This window comes from Eulemur rufifrons, chromosome 28, assembly GCF_041146395.1.
Source record: "Eulemur rufifrons isolate Redbay chromosome 28, OSU_ERuf_1, whole genome shotgun sequence".
NCBI lineage: Eukaryota > Metazoa > Chordata > Mammalia > Primates > Lemuridae > Eulemur > Eulemur rufifrons.
The window spans coordinates 25,980,409-25,993,463 of record NC_091010.1 but is presented as its reverse complement, the minus strand read 5'-3'; positions in this window follow the sequence as shown (position 1 = coordinate 25,993,463).

Here is a 13,055-nt window from a genome sequence, read left to right as displayed (position 1 = left end):
ATCACCTGCCCTATAGCCAGTATTTAAAAGCTGGAAATGAAGTTCAGTGGGAGTTATTCCAGACTGTTTCTAGTAAAACCATACTAAGATAGAATACAAAAGTACAAACAGAAACAAAGGGGAGAACATTGTAGTCTGCTGTCTTTTATCTACTGATGGGAATGACCATCGTATATTGGAGGTTTGACTCTAAATGTTTAAAACTGAAACAGTGAATACTTTCCAATTCAGTACTTAAAATCCTAACTTTTACCTTTGGAGCTATGTTCGTATTAGTCTTCTCTCCACTTGGAAGTAAATGAGTTAAGTTGCCAGAAGCCTGCGGTGGGGCTTAATGTGCTTAGTTCTTGCTTAAAAATACTTGAATTTAGAAAGGATGGTCAATATTTCTGGGCCTCTGATGCTACATACATAGCATGAGTGGTGGAGAGGGATGAGTATGGGATTACTTGGTAGCTCTGGGACTCAAGTTAGATCACCTACCTGTTTACTTGATTGCCTCCAAGAACAGAAGCAAAACTGAAGGCTTTTAAACAATGGAAAGATAACAGCACTGAGGATGTTAGAGAGAACATAAATAAAGAGGTCTTGCTATGGACTGCATTGTGCTCCCCCCCCCAATTCATATGTTGACATCCTAACCCCCAATATGATGGCATTTGGACATGGTGGCTTTGGGAGATAATTGGGTCAAGATGAGATTGTGAGAGTAGGACCTTTATAATGGGATTAATGCCCTTATAAGATGAGACACTAGGAAGCTCACGCTCTCTTTTGTGCGTGCTCTCTCTCTCTCTCTCTCTCTCTGTGTCTGCCATGTAAGACATTATAAAAAAGCGATCTGCAGGTCAGAAATAGACTCCTCTTCACAACCTCACCATTAGAACTTTCTGCTTCCAGAATTGTGCAAAAATAAATTTCTGTTATTTAAGCCACCCACGGTATAGTATTTTGCTATGGCAGCATGAGCTAACTAATACAGGTCTGAAATAAAAGAGGGATGACAAACATGAAAATGGGGTAGATTGAGTATGTTCTAAAAGATGTTAATTGTTAAACCTCAGCGAAAATGTGAGCTTTTCAGACATAGTAAATACATCCATATAGGTCAGGTCAAGGCCCTAGTTAGTTTTCTTTCTCACAAGAATTTCCAAGTTCTCCTTATCATTGTGCCTACCCTAGGGTCCCTTGTCTTAACTCCTAGAGAAGAGTAACTATGCTTTACTCAATTTGGCCTCTCTAACCTTGAACAAAATCTGGCAGACTGTAGGAGTCCAGGTAAATATTTCTTGAATTAAACTACTGACTTATATTTTGATTTTCTATTCTGTAAAGGCACTATATGAAGTGGTATAAACTATTAATTTCAATTCTCAAAAAAATGCTTAATAGCTGTTCTGTATCATTTTAGCATTCCTTTCAAAATGTGCATGCATGATTTAATAATAAATGTAAAATACCACTGGGTCATAAGAATGTATTAAAAAAGTAATGAAAACATAATTGAAAACGTATTGTCCTTCATGTTTTCTACGGATTGTGGATATCACGTTCATTGCTCAGCATACTGTTTGTGTGTTTTGGAATGCCTACAGTAAAAACAATAACAGAGAACCTTCTTCAAAACAAACGTCAGCTTTTTTAGGAGTTGTTTCAAGAGTAATAATTCAAAATTCCTGTCTATTTTCAAGGACATCAACTAAGAGAGAGTGAGTAGAGAGAACACACAGGTACTCAGTCTAAGGTAGAAAGCTGATTTATCACTGTTGCTTCAGTCTCGGTAGACTTTCTGCTCTCCTGTATGATACTGTGAACATTTAATTCAAAATGAATTCCTTAATCGATAGGGATCATCTTTAAGAGCATCCTTCTGGGTTGATAGAGTAAGGTTGCCCTGTATAATCTCAAAAGGAGCATCCTGAAGGACTACCTATTTATTTTTACCCTGACCTTTGGCCCCAAATTTCTTTGAGTTGAAAAGTATCCATGTACTGTCTCTCATATTTCCCCAGCTTATACCTATTTTGCATGTAAACCACTATGTTTTGCTAAATAAATGAATTTTACTGGGATATACTCTTAGAAAAGGAAAATCTGTTTAAAAGAATCTCTGAAGTTCCTTCATATCAACCTTACCATATAGTACTCTATGTATTACAGGAGTAAATCATTTTTTTCCTTCTGGTTCAAATGACACATTACAATTTACCATTTGTTAAAGGGTAAAATACTTTTTCTCAGTCAGTCTCAGATACATCTCATTGCCGGGCATTCTTTGATTCTCCATTTCCCCATAGAGAGCCTCATTGACTCTGTACTTGGCACTAGTTCTTTATATTACCTAGATTTCCATGCAGTATCTTTTGCTAATAAGGAATTCCAATTGTGGCTCAAATCCCCCATGCTGTCAGCTCTGATCCCTCTGATCGGCCGGGATAGTTGCAGCAGCTGCATAATCAGAAGGTTCTTTCCTCCAGCCACATGCCCAGTGCTGGTTTCTAGCATAACTCATTGCATTAACTTTCATCTAAACAGGACTTTATCCAGCTTATTTTGGAACAATGAGCCTTCTCCATTTCTTAGCATTTCAGTTTTCCTGTCAGTGAAGGAACAGATACTGCTGGGGAGAAAGTTCCCTTGGATCTGTGGGTTCTGCATCCAGGGATTCAACCAGCTAGAGATGAAAAATATTTTAGAAAAATAGCAATACAACAATAAAAATAATATAAATTAAAAAACAATATGACATAACTATTTACATAGCATCTACATTGTAATAAGTATTATAAGTAATCTAGGTATGATAAGTATAAGAGAGGATGTGCATAGGTTATAAGCAAATATAAGTCCCCTTTTATATAAGGAACTCGAGCATCCTCAGATTTGGATATCCACTTGGATCCTGGAACAAAGTCCTTGATGATACCAAAGAATGATTGTATACATATTTACATACTGTGTGTTTGTGTGTGTGTATGTATGTGTGTATATATATGTATTAATCTATTTTTAATTTGGAAATGGACTAACTTGTTTTGTAAGTAAGTCATCATAAAGGGCAGGAATGCATAAATCAAATTTATAGATTTAATTTATAAAATTTTTCTATGTTTTAAATATTTAAGCATATCATTTTTATTCCATGACAATCTCTATTGAAGTGGACCTTACTGGATATAGTGAAGAGGTACACTATATCTGGAAAATTATTCTGGTATTGAAATGAATTATAGGGATAGAAATTCTATTGATGTGAATGAGAAAATTAATTAAAATAAGGTTCATTTATGTCAAAACAATATCAATTAAGATTGTTTATTTGAATATTTATTAATATATGAACACAGACATACACGTGCATACATATATACAATATGCATAATTGTTGTAAACTCTCTGGGATTATTAGCCTTATCTTCTATGGGAATTGTAATAACAGAGGATTGTCACTGTCCACTCTTCATTTCCACATTTTAAAATGTTTAGTAATGAGTATGGACTATTTAAATTAAAAAAAGATAAAGAGAAAAATTTATAAATTTGCTGATATATCACTAAGCAATCTAGAAAATTTATATCAACAGATCTAAAATGTTTAAAAACATTAAAGGACTATTTTCTAAAAAATTAGTTTGTGATGTGTATATCAACACACAGTTTAACTAAATCATCAAGATGCTTCTTAAAATAACTATCCCTTCAAACAGACTGAGTATTCTTTCTAGTCTTTTATTCCATAAGTTGTCTTAACTGGCTAGAAGTAACTAGAGTCTAGAAACACCTAAAATGCAGCCAGGAATAAAATATCAGTTTTATAATATAATGAAGACAAATTAGAGAATGGCTTTAAGCCTGAAACCCAAAAGGGGTTTTCTCCATCACAGCCCTCGAGCTGAAGATAATTGTTGGTACCTGTTTGACTCACCCACTGAATCACAAGCTGAAAAGAGACCATAGGCCTGGGTGCAGGCATATTTAAGAGACTAAAGGAGAGAAATAATAAAATTTATTTTACATTTGATTTATTCAGTAGTTATGTGGTCCAACTAGATTAGTCACTTCTCTAGTGGGAAATAATCACTACAGAGAAAAAAGATGCTCCTAGTACTTGTTCCAAAAGTATCTTGGAGATGCAGAATGGATATTTGCATATTATGAGCTATGAAAAAGCCTGCAGAGAAAAACCAGCCAAAACCAAATAGAACTCTATTTAAATGCTCCCCACACTTGTTTGCCTAGAGGACACTTATTTTTCATATCTATTATTTACTTTTGTATAGTGCAAGACATTTAGTAAAATTAAGTTTTAAAAAAGATTAAATGCATTTTTAATGAATCTCCTCCTCTGCAATAAATAATAAAAATATTTTTAATCAGAGTGATATCCACCTTTAATATGATATTCTTGGAGTTGAATGTTAATTGGAGAGAATCAATGTCATTGAAAAGACTAAAAACATTTTTAACTATTTTCAAAATAAATCCTAAGAATTCCCTGCATTTTTGTAAAAGGGCTATTCTTTCTTGTTTACCCATGAACTCCTCTTGAATCCCTACATAGCCTTCTTACCTTAACTTCTCATCCCTCACAAATAAAAGGGAAGAGCAACAATATCCTTTTCAAGGAGTTCTAGAGACAGGATATAGATATATACGCAGACACATAAATGTAGTCTCTTCTGCCAACTAACTCTAAACAGCTCTGGAATCTGCTTAAGAATTTTGTCAAGAGAAGCTCAGATCAGACACCCTCTATACATGAATTATTTAACTAGAAAATGAAAATAATGAAACATGAAAATGCTGGTTTATTTTCTTTATGGCTAAGTTAATAACCTAAAAATAAATTAATTAATAATTTAACTTAACAGTATGATTTTCACAAGCAAATAATAACTGCATTGCTTACTAATGAACTCTTGAACTTTTCCTTCAGATTCTGTTTTGGTTAATGTACCAGGAAGAAACTATCCTATGAATAGTTTTAATAGGTGATTTGAAAATAGAAAGACTACAAGGTCCTTAAAGTTTCCTCTCTGGCCTGCTGCTATATCTGAAAAATGTTATGTCCCTGTGTTTTATTTGAGGCATGATCTCCAGAAACCTCCTATTAAAATATATAATCTCTAGTTGGTGTTATGCATTTATATTTTTAGGATTTTTGCAAGCATGAAGACATACTGGTAGTTCCCAATCCTAATTGTATATTAGAAACATCAATAAAACCTACAAATTAAAAAAAAAATTCAAAAACATTGCATTTCATGCCAAACAAACCAAATCTGAATCTCTAGGTTTGGATCTCAACATGTCTTTTTGTAAAATGATCTCTTCAGGTGATTCTGATTCAATTGGAGGTTGAGGACCCCTGAAATAACCAAATCCCATGTGTCTCTATAATATTTATACTTCCGTTTATTCAGAGTCTGCTACGTAATTTTGGGGGCCCACTTTAAAATGAAAATGCAAGGCCCTTGTTTAAAAAGTAGGGAAAAAATCTGTTAAAGATACTAAAATATACAGTTTTGTTTCCGTCATCTGTAGTTTCTTTTTTCACTGGTCATGGTGTTTTGTATTTGCTATTTAGTGTTGTTCTCTAAGTAGTAAAATTGTTATTATCATTAGCATGAATTTTACAGACTGAGTATCCCTAATTCAAAAATATGAAATCCAAAATGCTCCAAAATCCAAAAACTTTGAGTGCCAACTTGACACCACAAGTGGAAAATTTCCCTCTTGACCTCATGTGACAGATTGTAGTCAAAACACAGGTATAAAACACACAGTTTATTCAGCATGTCCAAAGGGAAGAAGACCTTCCTAGACCCCATCAGCTGTGGTATACTTTTTCCACCATGCAAACAGGTCCACAAAGGGTAATAAAATGACATGTGTGTTGGTTGGACGTGCATACAGCAGGTACCCTATGATGCCCCAAACCACGTGCATTACTCACTGTGGGGTTTTTTTTGTGTGTGTGTTTGTTTTTGTTTTGCTTATTATCTGCTCTGTGGTGTGAAAATATTACTACTCAGCCATAAAAAACAATGGTGATCTAGCACCTCTTGTATTATCCTGGATAGAGCTGGAGCCCATTCTTTGAAGTGAAGTATTACAAGAATGGAAAAATAAACACCACATGTACTCACTATCAAACTGGCATTAATTGGCCGGGCGTGGTGGCTCACGCCTGTAATCCTAGCACTCTGAGAGGCTGAGGCGGGTGGATCGCTCAAGGTCAGGAGTTTGAGACCAGCCTGAGCAAGAGCGAGACCCTGTCTCTACTATAAATAGAAAGAAATTATCTGGCCAACTAAAATATATATAGAAAAAATTAGCCGGGCATGGTGGCGCATGCCTGTAGTCCCAGCTACCTGGGAGGCTGAGGCAGTAGGATCACTTAAGCCCAGGAGTTTGAGGTTGCTGTGAGCTAGGCTGACGCCACGGCACTCACTCTAGCCCGGGCAACAAAGTGAGACTCTGTCTCAAAAAAAAAAAAAAAAAAAAGAACAAATTGGCATTAATTGATCAACACTTATGTGCACATATGCAAATAACATTCATCGGGTGTCAGGAAAGTAGGAGGGGGAATGTGGGGAGGAGTAAACTCACACCTAGTGGGTGTGGTGGGTACTTTCGGGGGATGAGCACGCTTGTAGCTTTGACTTGGGCGGTGCAAAGGCAATTTATGTAACCAAAGTGTTTGTACCTCTGAAATATTCTGAAATTAAAAATAATAATAATAATAATTTAAAAAGGTCCACAGATACCCCTATGTGTAACAGTAATAAGAAAAAGAGGAAGCATTTATACTTATCTATAGCACAGAAAGTCAAGCTGTTAGAGAAACTGCACAGAAACTGAAATGTCTTATGAAAGAATATGTTGTTGGAATGGCCACTGTATATAACCTGAAGAAACAAGAATAAACTGTTGAAGTTCTGTCCTGAAAGTGAGGAACAGAAGTTAGTGAAAAATAGAAAAACACTGCATAAAGCTAAAAAAGAAAATCTAAAATATGTATTGGAAGGCTGGATCCATCAGAGTTGCAGTGAACACATGCCATTTAATGGTATGCCGATCATAAAACAAGGAATGATGAACTCAAAATTGAAAGGAACTATGAATATTCAACAGAGTGGTTGCAGAAATTTAAGAAAAGACATGGCATTACATTTTTAAAGATTTGTGGCAAGAAAGCATCTGCTGATCACAAAACATTGGAGAAATTCATTGATGAGTTTGCCAAAGTCATCACTGATAAAAATCTGACACTAGAACAAGTCTATATTGCTAATAAAACATCACTGTCTTGGTGTCATTGGCCCTGAAAGACAGGGACTGCAGTTGATGAGACCACTTCTATAGTAGTTACAGATGCCAAGGACAAAATAACTGTGCTGAGTTGTGCTAATGCAGCAAGCACACAGAAGTGTAGACTTGCTGAAATATGCAAAAGCTTGTGTCCTTGCTGTTTACAAGGAGTGTATTTCTTACCAGTCCATTATTATGCTAACAAAAAGGCATGGATCACCAAGGACATATTTTCTGATTGGTTTCACAAACATTTTGTAGCAGCAGCTTGTGCTTACCAATGAATAAGCACTAATACATTCCTTCTATGTATTCATCTTCAGTGTAAATGGTTGGCTAATAAAGAGAGATGACATGAATAAGAAAGAATATGATAGGGTTTCTTAGTCATTCTTCCATCTTAGAGAGCCATTCATTTACCTCTTTTTGCTTTCTAAACAAGTTTTGGTTTGAATGAAAAGTGCAGCATCTTGGGGCTGTCAGTGCCCCTGCTTCAGTCACAGATGTCATAGTACTCAGTCTTGCTGAATGCCCACGTATATGGGTTCACCAGAATTCTGTGCTCATTAGGCATCATGAACACTATATGCAAGATATGATCTCAGATACACCTACTGTGTATATTACCACTGCTTATGCATGCTCCACTGTTCCATTAGAATTCACTTAAAAATCACAAGTTCAAAGATAAAACTATTTTATAAAATAGTTTTATATTTTATAGATAAAACTATTACATAATGGCAATATCAGAGTATGAAATCAAGGATGGGCCCCTTTTGAGCACGGTGCCCTGCACAACTGCACAGGTGAAACACCCATGAAGCCAGCCCTACCCTTACCTTCCAGAGTGGATTTCCCACAGATTAATGGTCTCTTATAGGGCAAGGTTTGTGGTTGACTCAAGTCAAAGCTCTAACATTAACTGCTTTGTTTAAGTAACTTAAGTTCTCTGAGCCTCAGTTTTTAACAAAAAGAAGATAATAATATCATTTTATAGATTGTTGGATATGAATAAATCATTCCCTAAAGAAATTCGACTTTGGCTTTATGCCTATTTGCTCTTCCTAACACCTTTGGTAAGAGCAACTAGTAGTCCCGTTGCCTAGTCTGATTTTTTTTTTTTTTAAGATATAGTGTCTCACTTTTGCTCTTTTGCCAGGCTGGAATATAGTGGCACAATCATAGCTCACTGTAGCCTCAAACTCTTAGGCTCAAGTGATCCTCTCAGCCTCTAAAGTACCTGGGACTACAGGTGCATGCCACCATGCTTGGTTGCCTAGCCTGAATTTAAACGTCCTAGTAGCCTTAGGAATTTGACCTATCATTTTTTTCTGCTCTGACCCATGGAGCCTGGATGTGTCTCATTTCCGGGAAAAGCAAAGCTTCTGAGGAAAGGGCTACTATAAAAAAAAGTATCCAAGTCATTCTTAGAAATTTTCCTTATTATCAAAATTTAGAATATGCACATATATATGCATTTAGAATATACATATAAATGTATATGATATAAATACATGTTATACATTTATATATGCTAAACAAATATAAAAATGAGTACACATTCATATATGCTAATCACGTGCTTGTTTTCAAAACCATTTTCATCTTTCCCTTTGTTTGCTCTGAGTCACAGGGGCTGAGTTCTGGTAATTTTGTTTCCCAGGCCTCCATGGTAGGTTCAACCAATGGGAGGAGGCAGGGCATTTCCATTCTATTTCTCTGCTTTAGTGTCATCAGCAGTGGTCTCATCTCCTCTGTGGTTGGTCCCAGCTCCCATGAGGCATCCCCCCTGAGCTTTCTTCTCCTGCCTGGTAGCCCAGGCTACCAGGTTCCAGTATTCTGTTCCATTTGTCCCTTTAAGGGTAGTGACTTAATACAAATTGGTGTTGCCTCATCTTTTCCATTTTTTTCTCTCTAAATACCTTTGTAATTAAGTCTCCATATAAAATTCCCTCAATTGAATTATCTAGTATGGGCTTTGTTTTCTTGGTCAATCGAGGGCATTTGTACATATACATATATTTATATCATATATCACATGCATTTGTGTGTGTGTATAAAACTACACTGAATAAACTACCCTATATCCCCCAAAATATCATGCAGATGAATTTCGGGAATTCAAATAGATTAAATAATGCTGGTATATTAGTCAAGCTTTTCCAAAGAAACAAAACTAATAAGAGGTATAAATAGAGAGAGAAAGAGAGCAATCTCACCCCCCTCTATGTATAGATAGGTTTATTATAAAATAATAAAAAATATATTATACACTAAGATTATATTATGAAGAAATACACATACACATACGCGTGCACACACACACACACACACACACACATATACATAAATGGATTTATTGTAAAGAATTGACACATGTGAACAGGGAAGCTGAGAAGTCCCAAGACCCTGAATCCAAAGGCCTGAGAACCAAAAGAGCTGCTGGTGTAAGTTTCAGTTCAAGTTCAAAGGCAAGAGAAAACCAGTGTTCCAACTTGGAGAACATTGAGCAGAGAGAGCTGATTCTCTCTTGCTCAGCCTTTTGTTTTGTTCAGGCCCTCAGTGAATTCCTTGAGGCCAGCTCACATTGAGAAGCTTTACTCTGTCTACCAATTCAAATATTTATCTCAAAAAGAAACTCCCTCATAGACACACCCAGAATATTGTTTAGTGAAATATCTGGGCATCTTATGGCTCAGTCAAGTTGATGCATAAAATTAACTATGACAACTAGCACTAAATCCAAGCATCCTCAGCCTCACCTGACAGAAATCAAAGGTGAAAAATACCAGGGGAGGAATCCTTTTTTGCTGGCAAAGACAACTGCCATTTGTAGCTCACTATTAAATCTTGGAATTTAGTTTTCAATAGCAATCTTTTGTCCCATCAGTCATCAGAGACAGACAGCAAAGTGTAGCAGCTTAAACAAAACACCTGTCTGTTGCTGTAGGCAGATTTTAAATTGTTTCAGTCTCTGTCTCTCATTTTTTTCTACCTATCAGTTAATTTGCCTTTAGTTGTTCTTGGTTTGCTTAGCAAGTTTAAGTGAGAAAACAATACTGGGGCAGTATTTATGCTCAAAACAATGTTATATATTTCAGTGTCTTGCTGAGGCAATTCAACCCCTGAGACTCGTTCTCTGTTGTTCTCATAAATTGCTAATGACACACATATTTCTTGCTGTCACTGCTAATTTTTTGCTTTTGGAAGCAAGGAATGATTCCAATTTTAATTCTTTATTCTGGCATTTTTACCTTGTAGATTTAAGTGTCTCCAAAGAAAATTAGTCTCATACTAGGACTATATTTAAGAGATTGGATTTAATCGAATTTTATCTAGTCAATCTTATTAGAAGTCTCAATTTAGGGGGCATTATAAAAATATTAACATCTAACAGCACCATAACTCCCAAATTTATTATAAATAAATTTTTCAAAGCATTGGATTTAGAACATATAAGTTAAATTCCAAGTGAATTTTTGCATAAAACTATAAAATAAATCTATAGTAATAGCTTTATTTTACCATTTCTTAAGATACCGATGGAGCTTAGGAAATTTTACCCCCAAATATAACTTCTTGGTATAAAGAATATTTTGAATTAAAGGCCCTTACAGATTAACAGATCTTGGAAGGGATTTTCCCTCTAAATAAATCAGATGGATCCATCAAAAAACAATTGACTTCCCTTTCCCTCCCTATTAAAAGAAGATCAAGAATGCAACCAGACCTGGCCCAAATCATTTTAAATATAATACCTGTCTCTCAGATTAGTTTACAAGTCAATCTGTTTCCCCCCATCCACTCATTCTCCCAAATATCTATTCATCTTCCCTAGCAGGCATTTATTGCCCCTAAGCAGAATTACCTATATTCCTCATCTCCTCTCAAAATGACGGTGTATAAATTTCTAGACTCCATTGTGATATTAGGTAATATCTCTGTGATTTTTCCCCCGTGCTCCTGGTAAATGAACCACTTTCTCTTATTAATCTGCCTTATTGTGAGTTGATCTTTCAGCGAACTTCTGGGGCAAAGGGCAAGTTTGGTACTGTCACCACCATACCACCAAATTCCTCTCCACAAAAAACAAACAAACAAAAAACAACAGTCATAGCCTTAGAGAGTATCACTTTCCCCCAATCCCATAATCTTATTGACATGATTTCTACTTGCTTTAGAATATCTGTACACTATCATAAATCAAACAGTAAAGTGATTTGTTTTGAACCCAACACATTACTTAGGTACTGAGCCTAAGTTCTTCTCTTATTAATCATAACAAGTTTAAGTAACGGATCTCAAATGAATCTATACATGTTCGAAAATTAAAGAAATGAAGGAATGAAGTACATGGCAGTATCTGATTTTCAGATGTTTGCCAGAAAATCCAGAATAAACATGTATTACTTTAAAGGTCATCTTATAAATGAAAATCCAAATTTCCCTATATGGGTGATTTACAATGTGAGTTTATGTTGACCCACAGGTTGTCCATTAAGTTTCTGCAATTAACTCGCTGTTACAATATTTAAAAAAAAAACTTTTGTTTTACCATTTTTATCACCAGGAGCTTTATACCTTTCCACTGCTGACATATTATTTAATGAACCAGTTACTAATATGTCTTTCCTCTCTCTTACTGTCTTTCCTGAGAAGCCACATGTTCAATTTTCTGAGGAAGGAAATATGCATTTGTTCTTATATAAACCTGCTTTTCTTCTTCTTTTTTATTTATATTTAAAACAACATGTGTCCCCTGAAAAGAAATAAAAGAATAACATAAAAAACCAAGCACTCAAACACTCATTTCTGGCATGTACTGCTTCCTGGCAAGAAGAATCAGTTGATTTCAATACTAAAGCATCCCTGGCCACAATTTGTAGGCCAGGTTGTAAGACGCAAAGCCATTTTACATCAAAGGGAGTAAGTGCCCCTAGCAGTGAACTGAAGCATAGAGACCTAAAGAAATGCTGCCTCTGGCGTTTAATTCTATTAGTTCATCAACTCTTAAGTATATACCTGTATGTAGTTGTAGGTCCTCACTCACTGAATGTGAGATTTCACAAGAAACACAGTAGTTTGCAGTATTAATCCCCGATACTATCCCAGCACTGAGGGTCTCAGCCTGGGGGCTACTCTTTCAAACACGCCTTTCTGCTAACATGTTACTGCTCTTAGAAGAAAACTAGAGTCAACATTAAAATTCAGCATGTTTCCAAGCACTGAATTTTAACCCACATAGCTGATTTTAGACTAAGCTACTCTACTTTCAGTCATGTGAGTTTCTTAAATTTAATTTAAAACTTAAGAGTTCTGAGTTGGAATTTCTTTACATTCCTAACGAATGGTCCACAACTATTTAATAATCATTTATCATACACCAGACATAGTGGTAATCGAACTTACATATGATATCTCTTGCTGTTTTTCTTCATTAGGCTGATTAGCTTATTGTATAAAAGAGAAATACAGAGGATCAGAAAGGTAAGGGCTTTATAAATAGGAGTTTTACAACCAGGATGCCTAGGTTCAAAATCACATCAAGTAAAGACTGTGTGAATTTGGAAAAGTTTGTTATCTCTTGTGCCTCAGTTTCCATATCAGTAAAAAGGTATGAAAATTATAATGCCTACTTCATTGATTTAGAACTTAATGAATAAAGACATGAAAAGGACTTAGAAGAGCATCAGGTATTTATTAAACACTCAAGAAATATTGATCATTATTATTACCTA